The sequence below is a fragment of the Tupaia chinensis genome, unplaced genomic scaffold, assembly GCF_000334495.1.
Source record: "Tupaia chinensis unplaced genomic scaffold, TupChi_1.0 Scaffold000076_1, whole genome shotgun sequence".
NCBI lineage: Eukaryota > Metazoa > Chordata > Mammalia > Scandentia > Tupaiidae > Tupaia > Tupaia belangeri.
The window spans coordinates 3,126,366-3,144,948 of record NW_006159536.1 but is presented as its reverse complement, the minus strand read 5'-3'; the positions used below and the strand labels follow the sequence as shown (position 1 = coordinate 3,144,948).

The window sequence follows — 18,583 nt, the reverse complement described above, 5'->3', positions numbered from 1 at the left end:
AAGAATGTTCTTCCTGCTTTGTTTCTGAGATGGTTTTGCCGAAATCATGGGGCAGGGCTCAGCTTTCTGTGTTTTGTTTGTTTGTTTTTGTTTGTTTTTCCCAGCCCTCTCACCCTAAATTACTTATTTTTTTTTATCAGCTATCCATCTTCATACTATTACCCATCCAACCAGGAGAGATACCTCTTTTTATCTCTTAGACTCTTTCCACTCGTAGCCACATGGAGAATCCTGAACTTTCCACATGTGCTGTTTATAATGCCACCACTCCAGATGGAACAGAAAACTCCAGTGTTCTTCACTCATCAGTCCTGTAACCTCTCCTCTGGCCTTGGCCCTGAGGTGAATAGTGCTAGCCTCTTCTGCCTGCTTCCCAGGAAGGTGTGTCGTGAGCTGTCACCAAGCCCCCCTTTTATCTTGGTCCACAACGTCACTGACAGCAGATAACTTCTCAGTGCCTTGCACTGGTGAGAGTTACACCTCTATGTATGCTCTTGGTCATTTCAGCCAGAGAGCAGTAGTAAACTGCCTGAGCTCACATTGCCATTGAATTCAGAACTTGATGCACATCAAAACCCTTATACGTCTCCAGAATAAAGGATTTCTTATGACCCCTGGCAAGATCCAGGACAGTGTTATTGCATCACAAAGGCCATTCTCCTAGCTGCAGCTTTCTTATTCACACAGTAACGTAATGCACATCTAGCAGGGCTGGAAAACATTAGGTCTTTTTTTTCCATCGTGCATTAGAAACTCCTAATTTTTCTATAATGATCCTGAAAAAGCAAGACCTGGCCTGGTGTATAAAAATTCCAAATTGGTTTCCTCACCATTCCAGCAGGGGGACCTCTGTAAAATGTAATAATAACAAGCTGATTTTCTGGTTATATATCAACATAACTCCAGTAAAACTAAACTAAAAGATTCCCAAAATTCAGAGGGATATGTTTTTTGTTTATATATTTTCTTTACTTTGAAGATGTGAAAAAATAATTAGTATGTGATGCTGAGTATTATATATATGCAATTATCTATGAAGATATACAGGTTTTATTTTCTCTGCCAACCTGCATTGATAATTGTTTCAAGCAAAAAATAAAGTTCTCACTACAGACATAGAAATATTGGTTGTGTGACTTTATTAGTTCTTAGACTGAAGTCTATAGTGAAGATGCTAATCTAATAACAAAATCATATTTATAATACAGTAGAAATGCTTACTGTGGGTTTAGAACAGTACATATGAGAACCAGCAGTAATGAAAGTGCTTCCTTTCAACACTGAACTAGTATTCCCTCTTCATGTTGGTGGCTTTAGCCCAATGAGATTTTCTAAAAAGGGTGGTTGATTTCCTGCCCCTTATTTACAGCCCCCTTACTTCTGCAGATATCATTACGTGAGTTCTGCAAAAAGGTCCATGAACTACATACCAATACCAGAAAAGTACTGGAAAATCTGAGGGAAACGTTTTTGAAAGTTCTTTTAAAATCAAGTCAGCCCTACTCTGATATTTATGACCTACCATCTCTTAGGGTTAGGGCTTCATCATCTCGCAAGTGTCTGAGATCTATGGTCCCCCCAGAACACTGAGGGTTATATCCCTACTGGAATTTCCTGGCATGGGTTGGTCACCCATTTGAACTTGAGCTGGCTGCTAGCCAACTTGTGAGCAATTTTGAAAATAGATTCTAGTTCACAGTTTAGTCTAATTCCTTCTCTCCTTAGACCCATCTTCTTATCACGGACTATCCCTCTATGCACTCATAGCTACACGTGGGTGTCTGTTGGAAGGTGGTGAGTATGTGCTTATACCTACCCATATGTAGCTATTACTAGACTGGTTCGTTCAATTCCTGTCCTGCTATCTGGTGGTAACACAATCCTGGCTTCAAAATCAGAAGATACAAAGCTTATTCCATTATTTCAAGGTAGAGTTTTACAGAAAAAAAAAAAAAAAAAAGGTTATGGTCCCTTATCCTAAAGTTTTGGTAAGGGTTTGCTCCCAGTTACCTGTTAGTCAGGAAGCCTGCAGAAGCTCTCAGGCTTCAGTATTATAAGTGCGATTCTCCAACTTGATAGCAAGCTCAACTTTGATGTCAAACTGCTCTTCTGTTTATGGCACTTACTGTCTAGCCATATTTCCATTTTTAACTTGGAAGCAAACATCACAGATGCCACACTCCATATTACTACCTTTTTTAGTTCTAGTGAGGAAAACAATGCAAGATGCTGAATTAATTGACATAAAAATTTTTTAACTTACAAAATTACCAATTTACTTTTGCTTAATGATTTGTCTTTAATAATTGTTACATTTTTATAACTTTATAATTACTTAGGTATGCAGTGCTTAAATACAATTCTTAAGCTTAAAAAAAAAATACTTCTTCTATGAGAGAAAGAGAAAGACAGGCACTCCCACAAAGTCTCCATGCCATGACCCACCCCAGCTGGTCTGGATCACAAGCATGCATGTACCTGGTCTGTACAGGAAGGTCCCAGGGCTTGAGCCCAGGTCGTTTCCCTTATGAGTCATTTGCATTACCACTGCCTGGTACTTACTGTCTTTATTTTCTATTGTTTATAAATGGCCTCTGGTGGTGGCATGGAATGGCAGAGACTAATCTCCATCACTAATTATAGTAATTCATTTTAAAATTATTTTATACTCATATGTCCACATCTGCTTTTTTGGGTAAATTCTGTTAGGGGCACAAGAGGCCACTGAAACTCCACTTGGCTTTCAGATGATAAAGAAGTCAAGTGAGAAGTTTGTAGCTATCAATAAAACAGCATGCGTGTAGAACTATCATCAGACACAGCAAGTGTAACTATAATGAAAGTTACCTTGAACAAATCAGTTCCCAGGATGGCATTCATTTCTTATTGATAAATATGCTTGATGCAATGAAGTACAGCTTCCAGAAAGATAATGGAGCAGATAATTAGACAGTCTATTTGGAAACATAAACACACACACACACACACACACACACACACACACATTTTCATAAGTGCAGGGAGCATTGGTGAGCACAGATGCCTCGGTACAGCCTAATGTCCTTCTGTACTGTAGAACAGTGTCTGGTCTCTCATACAGGAGAAAAAATAGAGGAGTCAGTTTTGACTACAATAGGGCTTTAAGTCTGTTGCGTGTGACCAACATCAGTAAAAGAGAAGAGTTCTTATTTCTTTAATATGGATGGACTATGGTTTGGAGATGTTGGTAATACAGGCCATTAATGTTTCAGTTTCACCTGGCTTTGGTCTACTAAGTAGTCATCTCTGTGGTTATAACTGACCAGGACAGTTAAAGATGTGGCAACTGCAAGTCTCCTCTGCCACATTAAACTTCCAAGGTCAGGACCAGCAGTTGGCGTAATGGCTATGTCACTAGACTCTCATGTAGCCGAACACAGTTTGGGTCCTGGATCCAATGGCTTAAACTCACACTGGGCGCATGTGCATGTGTGCCCAAGATCCCAAGAGGAGAATGGAGGAGAAGGGATTGCAACGTGGCCATCTCCCCTGGGGGGTGATTTCTCACTTTCTGTCTCTCTGTCTCTGTCTTTCTGGTGAGCACACCCTCCCTATAGCAAAAATCTCTCTCAAAAAAAATAAATAAAAAAAAAACTTCCAGAGTCAGCCATGAGACACCTGCTGCTTCTGTTTCAGAGGATAAGGGCAAGCAAAGGACATAGCCTTCATCATAGTGTGATCTAGCCCCTACTTCAACCTGCTTCTTTCCACTCTTGCTTCCTATAGTACTGTTCTCAGGGAGAATACATACTAGATAAATACTTGTTGAATTGTGCAGCATTCTCTCTAGGTCTCTTTCAGAAGAAGGAAGATCTAGACCCTTCCGTACTCATCATAAAGGTAACATAGAAGTTTCCCCAGATGTGAAGGCTAGTTTTCTCTATTAAAAAGCCTCATCTTCAATTTACCATCTTTTTCAAGTAGCTGATGACACCTTCATGATGCAATCAGAGATGGATGCGTTGCTTTTGAGAAGTTTAAAAGGCACATGATACCCAGAGATTTTTACACGTCAAGAGTCCCTTGCAGATAGCCTACTACTAGAATCACCAGCCAATGGTCTACATGAGTGATCCAGAAGACAGGTTACATAGCAGTCCCATTAGCCATCCTAGTTGGACAGTTTGCTCACATTTCTTATATCTACACAGTCACAATAACCTCCTTCATAAAGCCTTTTCCTGCCTTCCTGGCCACATCTCCCTTTCCTATCAGTGCTTCCCTACTACTTCCCGGCTTCACCAGGAAGTAAAATTAATTACTTCTTACCCAGCACACAACTTATTTGGAGCATGGGTAAATTTGAGCCCTACATTGTGCCCAGTCTCAAGCTGAATCTTTGCTATTCCTCAACAAATGCTTCCCAAATTGAATTTCTCATGGCCTAGATGGGTAAACAGAGGCAAAATCATGTAGCAATCTCCAAAGACAAGGCACATACCTATTAACAGCTGTCCTGTGTTCTCATCTACAGCCTTATCTGTCCAACATCAGAGATGACACAAAATTAAATTCTCAACAAATTAACACAATGAAAAATGCCAGTTAGTAGATCACTGATAACATTTTATTTGGCCACAAAAGTTCATTTGGTTATAGTCTTTGACAATATTCTAAGTGGCTACCTGACATGCAGCAATTACACCTGTAGGGGAAGCAACTCATTCAAATATTTTTATAGATTCATTCAATCTATGTTCATGGATTTTTGAAATAATAGATATGGATATGGTGGCATGACCCCACTTGAGTATTAAAAAAAATTAACTTCCAACATATTTTAATGCAAATGTTACCTTTGTAAGTGGATGACCTGAAAAGAAAGTGTTTCCATAGTAACCTGACAGAACATGTAATTGTTTGTCATAACTTCTCCAGGAAGAGAGCCTGGCATGGACTGGAGATATGCTTTGATGTTTGATGGGGAAAAAAAAAAAATTAGCTGACAGCATTGTGTGAGCAAATGGTTAGAAGATTCTACTTTATTTGTACTTAATTTAGAAAATAAACTTTCATAATGAACTGCTGAAATATACACTTGAAACAATCAGATGATCTGTCAGGGTATATTTTTAAATGTAATTTGTTGGGTGTGACAACTGAGGCATCAACTGAAGACAAATAGATTAGGGATGAATTCTTTGTTTGTTTGTTGTTTTTTTTTTAGAGATTATAGAAAATTTTATTTTGTAATTTTTCTTTTTTTGGCAGAGGCAAGGTTTTTGCTGTAGGGCACATGTGATCGCCAGAAAGATAAGAGAGAGATAGAGAGACAGAAAGTGAAAAATCACCCCCCAGGAAGGAAGGCTATGCCATAATCCCTTCTTTTCTATTTTCCTCTCAGGACCTTGAGCACGCATGCACAAGTGCCCGGCGTGAGTTTAAGCCACTGGGTTCAGGACTCTAACTGTGGTCGACTACATGGGAGTCCAGCAACATAGCCATTACACCAACTGCTGGTCCCAGGGTATTTTTATATAGTATAATTTAGCAATCCAATTAATGTTGACAGATTTTATTGTTAGAAGTCATCTGTTACATATACAAAAGAACCCAATGGGCATTCAGTGGATATTTTAACCCTGAAAAACAAAATGTCTGATTTATTTTTTCCTTGTATTTTCTGAAGGAGATACTCCACTTATAAATTCAAGTTTGGTTGGTCCTTTTTCGTCTTTTTGCTTAATATTTAAGCACTTCCATTCTCTTTCTTTTTTTTTTTTTTATTGCCTTTAGGCTTCTTCTCCCTCTTGTTTTCCTCTTTTGAAATCATGCTTCCTAGCAAACTTAGCTTGTAACTGTTCATATTGTTCTTGTGCTTTCTGATTTATTATTCTTTTCATTTTTCTTTGGAATAGTAGTGGAATTTACTGGTTGGTTACACTGTTCTGGCTGAGGCTGGTGAACACGTCATTGATCTTCAGAAAACCCTGATCAGTACTACATTGTTCTTTAGGCTAAAGCTGATCAGCTCTTCTGATAAAGGCTTGTCAGCCTTCCTTTATTGCTTCCTGAGTCTTTCCTCTTCAGCAAAATAGAGATGTTTCAGGTGATCTGGATATCAATCTGTGAATTGGGATTCCTGTGATGTTTGAGCCTTCTTTTCCTTCTAAAATAATTTCTTCTAATTTTGTTGAATCTTATGGAATGTAAAGCCTTGACCCTCATGAGTGCTCCCCTCAAAGATGTGGAGATTGTTAGGCCACTGTGTCTTCTATTTCACATTCTTATGCCTGAATCCTACCAAAGAAACCCCTTCACCATGGGTCCCTGGACTCCCAGTCCATTGCCTCGCTGCAGGCCTCACTGGCGCCATGACAGACAGTTTCATCTAGGGATGAGCTCTTATAACAAATCTTTCCCACCATTTTACTCTTTTCTTTTCTTTTTTTTCTTTTCTTTTCTTTTCTTTTTTTTTTCTTTTCTTTTCTTTTCCTTTCTTTTCTGTACTCTGTTCTTTCCTGGGAATTGCTAAGCCTTTCCAAGGTCTTAGATTTCTTTTCTTTTTTTAATTCTAATTTTCTCCCTTTTTTTCCTTAAAAACTGTTATGCAAAAGTTGGCCTTCAGGAATTAAGACTCTACATTGTGGGAACCAGCAGTTAGTGTAATGACTATGTCGCTGGACTCCCACGTAGTCGACCGCGGTTCACGTCCCGGACCCGGTGGCTTAAAACTCAGGCCAGGCGCGTGTGCGTGCGTGGACAAGATCCCGAGAGGAGAATGGAGGAGAAGGGATTGCGGCGTGACCATCCCCCCTGGGGGGTGATTTCTCGCTTTCTGTCTCTATGTCTCTCTCTGTCTGTCTGGCGAGCGCACATGCCCTATAGCGAAAACCTCTCCAAAAACAAAACAAAACAAAAAAAATTTTAAAAAAAAGAGACTCTACATTGTGAAGATATAACTGAAAAGAAGCATATTGATTATACGTCACTTTCGGTATGACATGGCTATTTGAGTTGGTGACTTTTTGGATATACCATTAACTAGGAATGAGTTTGACATCCACAAACCACTATATAGTTATTCTCCCTTTTTCTTACAGATGTAACATCTAGTTAAAGAAAAGCTTGTCTACAGGGTTTCTTTCTTTTTTCCTTTTTTTTAAGGGTCATTAGAGTAGGGAACAGATGTATACAGTTTTGAAAAGTATTTCTTTGAAGCGCCATGTTAGAGCCAGCTAACTGACAGGTCCATGCCCATGGGCTCTGGTGTGGACTTAGAGCAGAGGCACTGGCTACAATTACCCATCTGGTATCCATCTGGTAGCATGAATGAAAGATAATACCAGATCACAGAGAAACTATACCAACTGCCAGCTTGGTATAAGCAAGCAAAGAAAGGTGCCACCCAACAGCGCTGTGAAGAATATGAAATGTTGTTTGTAAATGTACATTTCTAGCAGAGTATGGAAAAGGACGGCGATGAGAGCATACATGAAGGAAATGTGTTGAGCAGATAACTTACAGCTGCAACTTGCTAAATACTAACCAAGTTATCTCTGCCACATTGAAGTTACTACTGGAGTTTGGAGAAAATATATTGTACTAGTATGCTGGAATCTGGCTTTTGCTCCCCTCATCTTCCCACAACTGGGTTAACAAGACTTGATGACTTTGGAATATGAAGTTGATACCAGTATCGTAAGGGTGTTGGTTTAATTTACATAAAATGCCACTTTGCAATAGTCAGTACAGTTATAGCAAAAATAGAATTTTGTGGTTACTATTTTAAAAAATTAGACACTTATCTGGGACCCGCAGTTGGCGTAATGGTTATGTTGTTGGACTCCCATGTAGTCTACCATGGTTCAAGTCCCAAACCCAGCAGCTTAAACTCATGTGGGGCATGTGTGCGTGCGTGCCCAAGATCCTGAGAGGAGAATGGAGTAGAAGGGATTGCAGCGTGGCCATCCCCCCTGGGGGTGATTTCTCGTTTTCTGTCTCTCTGTGTCTCTGTCTTTCTGGCGGATGCATGCACACTATTACATAAACCTCTCTAAAAAAATTAGACACTTATCAATTTACTACTTTCTCCTTGCTTTGATTTTCTCCTTTTTTAAAATATTTATTTATTTATTTATTTTTATTATCATCATAATCTTCTTTATATTACTTTGGATTACATATAACTTTACAGTGTATTACATTGCTTTTTCAAAAGGGAATGCCATGCATGTCAGTCAATACAGAGACATTAATCTCCCCGCTTCAACATTCAATATCTTTTCTATGTTTTCCCCAATCATTATTATTATTATTCTAATTATTTTTTAAAACAGTCAATCATGAAATACTGATTTTCTCCTTTTCTGCTTTGCCTTCTTCCTTCCAGAATGCAGTGTGTTCTAGTTAGTACCATGGCTAATTGTTCAGAACCTACTATTATAACTGCCAGAGATTGGCCATCTTCAGGTGACACCTCCTCTTGTGAGTAACCAGAGATAGAGATTTAGAATAGGACAAAATGCCTGTGGCCTGTGGGTAGTTAAGAGGTTAAGAGCTAAGTTGGATTCCTTTCTTTCATAATCTCCTATGAAATGTTTCACATATTTCCACCGAGAAGTAAAGCAGTAAAAAATATCTTTCTGGGGTGGCCACAGAGAAACCCATGCTGAACATTTCAAGAATATGAAGTGGAAAGGAGAGGTTGTCTCTAGAGGCACAAATCACCTGAATAAAAATTGTTGTATAGTAATTACATAGTGCTGGACCAATGCAAAACATCTCAATAGAAGTGAGTGAAAGATGAGGTGACAAAGGAGAGGGGTTATGATCTGAAAGGTAAAAGTTCAATATCTGTATGTAGAATTTATGAAAAGCCAACCGGAACCTAAACATGATTGCATGTGAAAGAGCTAAAGCACACAGCCTGCATCACAAGAAATGATATAGTCAATTCACTTGCTTTTCTTCCTCTAACTTGTGGGGAAGACTCCAGTTCTTTCACCATAATTTATACTAATTAGTCTTTCCACTTAAATCAAGAGGGGAACTGCAAATGTGGCCATCACTGGTCTGCTCCTCATTAGAGACAATTAAGAGTTAGAGGAACAAAAACACATCATAGGATTAATGATAAGGAAAGCCACCCAGAGAGAGAAACACAAAGCAGGAAGTGGTCTTATTGCGCTGGACGGAGGAAACGGATAGCCTTCAAGATCAGAGGCTCTTCAAGCTAAGGTCTAAGCAGAATTCTCTAAAAGAGAATTGCAGGTAAGCCTTCCCAGGATGAATTCTCCTTTTCGTATCTACCATTGTATGGCGTTTGTTAAGGAAAGTTCTCACTCTCTAAATCCAATTCATTAGTTTTCCTCCATGGATAGCAGGGACGGCATTACTGATGAGAGAAAATTAAGTACTAAGCTACTCAGCCTTGGTAAGTTGCAGTCTTGCACATTCTTGTCATTGAAGCTTTATCCCAGCACTCAGACAAGGGAGTAGACACAGGAGAGGGACTGGCTATGAAACATCCTAACACTACTCTTGGATCCCTGCTGCTTCTATCATTTTATCCTTTCCCAAAGGGAGAGGGAGGAGATTAGGGAACATTTAATTGCCTTATAAACTGATTGACAAATTGGTGATCTGATGCATATGGATGATCTTTTTAGTGAAATGGCTCAGAAGCTGCTAACACTGATCATCAGGAGCCATGATTTGCACCCCCTCTGCAGGGTTATTACAGAGAAGCGGAAGGATGGGTTGATTATTATCTTTCCTTCTTTCTGTTTTTTTTTCCCCTTGAATGTTTCTTCACCTCCAGGGAAATGCATTCTAGCAGCATGAACACCACTATTAATCAACACTTGTAGCAATAATCAGTGAGTGAAAAATGGTGACCAGAATCTGCGAATGCACTGGCATAACCGTGTTCTGAGTTTTCCTTTGTGATCATGCCTTGGCATCCTAACATGGATAATTTATACGAAATTAATGTTGGCACCTTCTGAGGTGCAAAGATTTATAGAAGCAGTGCTTACTTCTTCATCCATTAAAAAAGAAAGAGAAATCGTTTCTGGTCATGATGAGTAATATTTTAGAGCCTTTAAAAATATACTTGCTATCTTCATGTTTCTTTGTGATATGTTTAGCCAGCTAGTCCTTTCACTTTGAACATGGGTGTCATGAAAGGCAAAACTGTTCCCAGTTCTTGGTTCCAGTATTTACAGAACTTTCACCAAAAAGGGGTGTAAAAAAATCATCAAATATTCCAAATTACCTTGCATCCCAAGATTCTCGCAAGATGTCTGGTGTTATTGGCAATGCAGAAAAAATAATGGCTAGGAATTACTGGAGTGGCAAAATGCAGTTACAAGCCACACCTGACAAAGGGTGCCAGTCTCCACATAACTAGTAAAACTTCGGGCTAGTGGTGAAATTACGTGTAAGTGAAACCATTTTAAAATTCAGTTGCCACTTTCATTCCACAAGGCCACATATGAATTGAAACCATCCTGTGATCAGGAGGGCAAATTCTGAAGTGTCAGCACATTGAAAATTTTTCTGAAACTTCACTAAGTTGGGGTGGGTTTCCCTGGAGGCTAAAGAAGGTCACTCAAGCACCATTCTACATCTTCAAGAGCAATAGGACCAGGACTCATAGGAGCATATGACACAACCCCTTCTGTGAGGATCATTCCTGTCATTAAAATCAATGCAACTTAATTAAAGCAAATTATAGATAGATACATCTATAAATAAGATATTAAAGTGTGCTGCTGAATATGATAATTGCTGCATATTTAGCAATCAGTGTGTGTGTTCTGCTTTTGCCAGGAGGAATTCCTTTCAGTGGAATCAATGGAGCTTTATTAAAAACCATCCAAATTAGAGGGAGAAATGATGAGTGTTATAATAACACAAAATCACTGTTTCAACTTTCATTGCTAAGAAGAAAAGCAAAATATGTCCATCCCTCTTTTTTCACTCAAGGAAAATATTAGGCATATTCTCTTTAAGATGTGGATATTTTGAATTTATAAATTTTAATTTTTGCATGCTCTTCTCCCAAAGGAAGGCAGAGGGAAAATAATGATCATAAATAAAACAATTCAGCAGTGGGACTGGTGTGAGGAACACTCCAGTACTTGGATATGACATTTTATAGCTTGATGACAGAGACAAATATATGAAGCCCATGCTCAAAACCAAGCTATAAAATGGTTTCTTTGATTCTTCTAGCCACCAGGTTTTCTTGTGTGTTATTTTGAAGTGAAAAAAAAATTTTTTTTCATGGGTAATTCAAAATAATGAATGTAAGAAGTAAAAGCTCATTTATATCACTTTCTACTTATATCACTACCTTCTCCCTGTCACCATTTGACATAAATAAGAATCTTGTGGCAAAGAGACATCTTTTCTCAGGATAATTTTAAAATACACCTTAAAAAGAATCTTTCATCACCCAATTTAAAAACTAGTGGTGAAAAACATAGGGTTCATTAAATCACTTCCATGTGACCAGAATTATTCTCAAATTTATGAAAACAAATAGAAAATGTAAAGACAAATATATCAATGTAGAATATTCATTCTAAGAGATGAGAAAAATTACTAGACAGCCAGCCACTTCTAATAGAGCCTAGTAAACGCATTTACAAAGACTTTTTACATTGGTTCACTCTGTGTGCATTCCGTTAGTTCTGGAAAGGAAAGGAGAGAAAGAGAAATCATGAAAAAGCAAAGAAAACAAAGAAAAAGGAAGATAACAAGAGGAGAAGACATGGATGTTTAGAAAAATGGTTAATAATTATTTTACTTAATCAAATGATGATTTATTGAATGTCTTTCAGGTGCTGGTCTATGTAGTCAAAATGGAAAACAAAATCCCAGCTCTCCTGGAAAAGTCATGACACATTTTTTAATAGAAAATCATAGAAAAATATGTCATGACTTTTCCAATGACTCAATAGATAATAAACAAGAGTAAACAGGCCATGATAATGCACATGGAGAAAGCTAAAGCTAGACCAAGGGGCTAGAGCATAATGCTGGGCAAGATGCACTGTTTCATATAAGGTGCTCAGGAAGTCTTCTCAGAAGAAGAGACATGGGCCAGCCAGTTGCATGGTGGTTAAGGTGGTCAGCTGTGCAGTTTGAGTTCCAGACCCAGCAACTTGAAAAACACTTTGAGTGTGTGTGCACATGTGCTCAAAATCCCAAGAGGAGAATGGAGGAGGAAATTTGTAGCGTGGCCATCTCCCCAAAGAGATGCTTTCTCGCTTTCTATCTCTCTCTTCCTCTCTGTTTCTCGCTGGTAAACACGCATACCCTATAGCAAAAAAATAAATAAATAAATAAAAAGGAAGAGAGAGACAAACCATGTGGCTACCTGGCAAGTAGGCATTCCAGGGAAGATGGAAGCATGAGTACAGAGGCCCTGAGAGAGCCACGTGGTCAGCCTCCATAGAAGTGGAGGAGCTGTGAGGAGAAGCATGAGCCGGAAAGAGCAAAATGAGGTCAATATTATGTGAGTCCTTTGGAACAAAATGATTAGGTTACCTCTATTTAACCATTTTTCACCCATAGTTGCTATTTCTAACTGTCTAAAGATTCATGTATAATATATAATACTCATGTGTAAAAACAATAAAAGGAGTTGGCATTGTTTGTAGCTTGCTACATTCTTTTTAATTCCCCACTCTAGAGAGTGATTTTCTGGAGAGATGGCCAATGATTTTATTTCAGACTGCCAATGCCAGAGGCTATTTACTCACAAATGTGTACAAAATTGGGAAATATGAGTTTTCCACTGCAGAGAAGTGTATACAAATAGAATAGAGTTCCTCCATGCATATCTCTAGTTCCATGTCCACCATGTAGACATATTGCTGCTCCCTTCTGCAGTTGCTTTTGCCATACCATAGACTACATTCACCCATGAACTCTGCAGTCATGGAGAGAGGAAGCAGCTGGAGTCACTAATTAGGGGCATCACAGATACTCAAACCCTTTCTTTACTTTAACATACACTCCATCCTTGTGTAATTGTCCATCAGAAGTGGTCCCAGTCAATAGTTAAAGGGAACCAAGTTGCAGTCCTCAGAATCCTCATTTGGGTACTTTATTCATGCTGCAGGATGTCATGAGATAGTTCAAAACTAAACCATCATTTGAGATTTGCAGTAACAGTAGTTGGCAAATGTTACTAGAGACACATGAACAGCCTGGACAGTGTTATTGAAATCTGCAAGTATTCTGGTTAAACTGCACACAGCAATAGTACCATTATTGAGATATTTGTAGCATAATAGGGAATATATGTGCTTCCGAAAATACTGATTTAATGGGTCTCCAGTTTAATCATAGTATTTGAATAACAGCCCACCCAAACAACAGGGTATTGGAGGACATCATCCAGTAAAAGGTTTCTCACCCCTTGGAGGTACTGAGCTCATTCCACCACTTTTGTAAATTCCTATTTTTATGCAAGATGGTGCTGGGCCCCCTGCTGCTTTGCTGCAACTCCTGAGGCAGCACTCCTGTTTTAAGGATCCCTGATATCAATGACTCACTGAAATTAGGAATTAGAAACCTGTTGAAATGTTGGATCATTTTTTTTTCGGGCTCTTACTAGGAGAGAATGATATCCCAAATCACATTTCCTGGTATTTTGTCCTTTCTGATTGTAAACATGCCAATGTTACTATTCTTCGTTCACCCACAAGGCTAGGACTGAGAAATAATCAGGGTGAGTCTATTAAAAATATGGCAGCAAGCCTAATGAAAATTGGAGTGGATCTACAAGCCTTTCATAACCTCACTCTCTTTTTTGTAGGTTCTTACAGTTCAGTTTTCTGGACTATCCGGGCCAGGGACTAGGGAGTAGTAATCATGAGCAGGTTTGTCAATTTTCATTAAGTGATAATGACACGGTGGAACAAACATGTGGTGGCTCTTAACTGAGTTGTGTGCCATTGAACATGGTGTAAGCTCAATAGAATTTAGACTTTTTAAAATGATTTGGTCAACTACATATTCCTATTTTGCCAGGGATGGAGCCAAAGACCTCTATTCCTATTCTTTGCAAAGCATTGCATTCTCCTGCTCTGCTCACATGAGTTTCACTGCTCTTGAATTATGGTGTTTGATCTCTGTTCCTAAAGAAAGATGATTTTTACCCACTCTTTGTTTGGATGGTGCATTCCCAGTGGATGATCCTCAAGTTGAAAATGATGTTTCCCCTGTGAACATAGTTTAAATCCAGTGGTCTTCATCTGGCCAGTAATTCACTTGTGGATTCTTAGTATAATTTATGCAGTTTTGCTGTCTGCAAAGTTAAAGTGAATTTCACATGGCCCTTGGGAAAGATGGTCAGAGAGACCTGTTACTAGACCGTGTAGGACCAATTGACAGATTCAGGAGATGTAGCTCTCGCTACTTCCTTCCAAGTGGCTTGGATTAATACTGGTCTTATTTTCCATACCAAAACCCAATTACATGATGGAGGATTTTCAGTAATTGGGCCCTTTGGATTTTAAATCCTCTCAGGTCAATGCCCATGAGGATAGCCTTCAGTAGGGAAGACTCTGGGGCTTCAAACAGAAAGTAAATCTGATTTATAGATGAACATGGCATTACATCTGTCACAAATATATTACAAATGGGTGTTATACATTTTCTAACATATAAATCAACTCCCCCTGGGAAATTATTCCTCATCCTAATGGATTATACCATAAGAAGTTCTTTGTAATATTCAACTTAAATTTTCACTTTCTTAATTTCATTACATTGATGAGTAGAGATCCTTGTACATTATTTTGCCTATATCTTAGGGACTTTAGGAATATTAGACTAATGTTTGTAAATCAATCTCACAGTTCTCCAACTGAGCACACTAAGACAGTTCAAAACATTTCTAGATAATAAATAGGTTTTGGTTTCTGCTCAATATTTATACCATGCTGGAACATAATAAATAGACCCTTTCCTAAGTAGATAAACATTTTTCTCCTTAAATATGAGAAATCATCTAAATGGCTTTCAACCAGTATTTTAGGTGTTTAGCTGCCAAAGTTGGGATTTAGCTTTTTGGCTCAGAGAGAATCATGGTGAGTGTTAGTTTCTTTTTCCTTCTATTCTTTGTTGCTCTTGTGCACTGGCCTTTCTCCTGCCTACTGACCTCTTACTTGATGATGCTTCCCTTTCGACTCTGTATCTTTGCTTCTCTGGAAGAACTGCACCAGGACAGGTGTCTCTATGAACACGGAAGTTGAGGATGCTTTCCTACTTGAAAACCCAATGAGAGGACCTCTCGCCACACTGCAAAGCTAAATCTAGGGTTGTGCTTATTTAGAAAAATCCACCAGTGAACTGTGGCAGGACGTCTAGTGCCACAGCTGAAGTCAGTAGGTAGAGGTAGGCTCACTGCACTTGTGAGCACAGCCCCTTCTGCTGAGAAGGGACCCGGCTGTCATCCTCCCCCTGTCTAGTCACTAGGACTGCACACACCTGGTTCCAGTATTATGTTTGACCCCAAATAGTACAACACTGTTGTAATAAAACGCACACTTCACATCTGTATTGTTAAATGCCTTTATCACAGTGAATACCGTTTCTTGACTTCATTCAGTGGAATGAATGTTCCCACATGAATTAGAGCATTGTACTCGGTTGCTAATAGCCTCTTGAGGTAGGTTAGCTAGGTTAATCCAAATTTGTTTTCTAAAAGTACTTTAGGATTATATGTTTCTGTGCTTGTCTATGTTACATCTTGCTTTCAAGATTACTTTTTTCATTTAGTTGTTTTAGTCTTCTAATTCCTTATTGAGGGTGTAACATATGTCAGACAAGTGTTATAAGGATGAGTAAGACAAGATTTGTCCTCAAGGCATTCATGATCCAACAGGGAAAAGCTAAGCAATAAGGAGGGGGGAGAGATCATTGTTTAACACTAGAGGTAATTATTATTTAAGAAGATATACTCTAAACTTTTAGAAAAGAGGAAGGGAATATTCTTTCTGAAGGGCTTCCCAGAGGATCTGGGAAAGGAAAACGTCTGAACATAGGTAAGGAAAAGGAAAAAGGAAAGGGAAAAGCCTGAGCATAGGTAAGGAAATGAATGAGCAGCTTGTATGGAGGTCAGGAAGGACCAGTGACTGAGAAGGGAGGGGAGTGTAGGATCCATAAGGGCAAAGTAGCAGGAAATCAGGCTGCAAAGATTATGATGATTATGATGACAAGGATGACACTAGATTGTTAAAGGATTGGATGTCATGTTTAGTAATTTAGGCTGTATCCTAGGCATTGAGTAGCTTTTGTGTGTAGGGCAATAAGATGGCTGCACATATGCATGTCCATAGCTATACACACAGATATATATGTCATTCTTTTAAGTATGTCATATTATACCAGCCACTGATCCTAGATATGTATATATACATATTTATATGTATATATAGGTATATGTGTGCGTGTGTGTGTGTGTGTGTGTGGAGAGAGAGAGAGAGAGATTAAACTCTTTTATAACAGAACATTTGAGTTCTCCCTCCCTCCCTCTCTGTTTGTGTCTTCTCTCTCCCTTACTCTTTTTTCTCAGTGCTGCTTTTGGAACAGTATCATTGAAGAAGTCTCCCATTAGCTCAGTCTTAGTCAGAGCTGGTCAGAGGTTCATGGAGATGAATTCTACAGTGTAGATAAAAAATTCTCTCCAGGTGCTTTTCTTACCAAATGAAAGGTCAAGTTCCCAAAAACTACAACAATAAGAGTAAGACTTAAGGTTTACTGTACATGTAAGTAGACTATGTTTGATGTGTACCGTGGTTTACATGCATCATATCATTTAATCCTTTACAACTACAATTTGAGGCAGGTATTATTATTACTACTCATCCCATGAGACACATGAGAAAATTGAGGCACAGAAGTTAACTTGCTCAATATCGCACAGTCAATAAATGGTGGCATCGTAATTCAAACCTAAATGGTGTGTTTTGGAATAAATGCTTCTACTATCACACCACACTGTGTGCAGGCCCAAGACCACAGCCTGTTAGTGTTCAATTAGAAGTTTGTCAGGGACCCGCAGTTGATTTAATAACTGTGTCACTGGACTTCCATGTAGTTCACCACGGTTCAAATCCCAGACCCGGTGGCTTAAACTCACGCTGGGCATGTGTCCAGTGTGCCCAAGATCCTGAGAAGAAAATGGAGGAGAAGGGATTGCAGCATGGCCATCTCCCCTGGGGGTAATTTCTCACTTTCTGTCTCTCTGTCTCTCTCTGTCTTTCTGGAGAGCACAAGTGCCCTATAGCAAAAACCTCTTCAAAATAAATAAATAAATAAAAAGAAGAAGAAATTCTTCATGCACTTTGTAGTTAGAATGAATGAATGAATGCTAGAATCAGACATGCATTAGGAATGAGGGTGTTTTCAGAATTGTCTTGCCTACCCTCCCTGTTCTACTTCTCTCTTTAAGAAAAATAGTCTTGTAAGAAATTTACAGTAAATACCTGCCTTTCTTCTAGTTGGGGTAGCTGCATGGATTAAGTCAGATAATGTATGTTATACTTTGATTATTTCAAAATACTTCACAAGTATAGTATATGATGGTTTATTGCCCATTTTATATGTAGGAAATGCCACACTTTTTTTCTTTTTGAGAGATCTTTGCTATAGGGTGCATGCAATCGCTGGAGAGACAGAAAGACAGAAAGCAAAAAATCACCACCCCAGGGATGGTGGTCATGTGGCAGTCTGTTCTCCTCCATTGTCCTCTTGGGATTTGGGGCATGCATACACACATACCTGGCGTGAGTTTCAAGTCACCAGGTCTAGGACTTACACTGCCATCAACCACATGGAAGTGTAGCCACCTTAACCACCATGACGCTGGCCAGCCTCAGAAATAGCACATTTTAAATAACAGTACTAGATATTATGAAAATTGATAATGACTCTGTAGGGATCACCCTCTAGGAAAGGTATCTGCATATCCCTGCTAACCCCATTGATATCCAGGCCCCAAAATCAGTCCTTGCTGATCTCTCTGTCCTTTCCTCAGTAAGTGCGAGAGTGGCACGAAGTGGTGACACAGCTGTCACGATTGATGACCAGCTGCCTTGTATTTAACAATGGCTATTAAAACCCACTCACAAATTTAAAGAAATTTTTAAAAACCACTCACAAGAATTGTTCTGTATTATTTCTTCAGTACATAAGAATGTACCGAATGAGGAATGAGGGTGTCTTCAGTGTTATCTTGCCTTACGTCGGTAAGCTTTAATAAGATGAGTGAACAGTCTCCAAACCCAGAACCCACCTGCTCCCCCAGGTCATTGCTCAGAGCAAGCATTTTCTGTTCATTCTCAGATCTCTGCTAGGTGGACTTCACAGAGCAGTCCAAGTACAGTTAGATGTGACTCAGGTGAAGCTTTTTCAAAGCGATCTTAGGCAAAGTAGAGATAGAATGAGGTTTTGATGTAGCCTTTCATTACTTCGAAAGGAACTTGGAAACAGGAGAGAAAGACTCAGCAGTGGTCTTCTTATACTCAAACTTCCCTTATTTTAATATCAGTAAGTCACCTTAAAGGAGAAGTTTAGG

General features: G+C 38.9%; 1 protein-coding gene and 1 pseudogene across 1 annotated transcript in view; one reads left to right on the top strand and one right to left on the bottom strand.

Annotated features, from left to right (window-relative positions):
• PARD3B (par-3 family cell polarity regulator beta) overlaps positions 1–18,583 on the top strand; it is a 1,250,195-nt gene that overhangs the window by 1,147,433 nt on the left and 84,179 nt on the right. The window lies entirely within an intron of this gene.
• On the bottom strand, positions 5,561–6,395 carry LOC102474310 (thyroid transcription factor 1-associated protein 26 pseudogene; annotated as a pseudogene).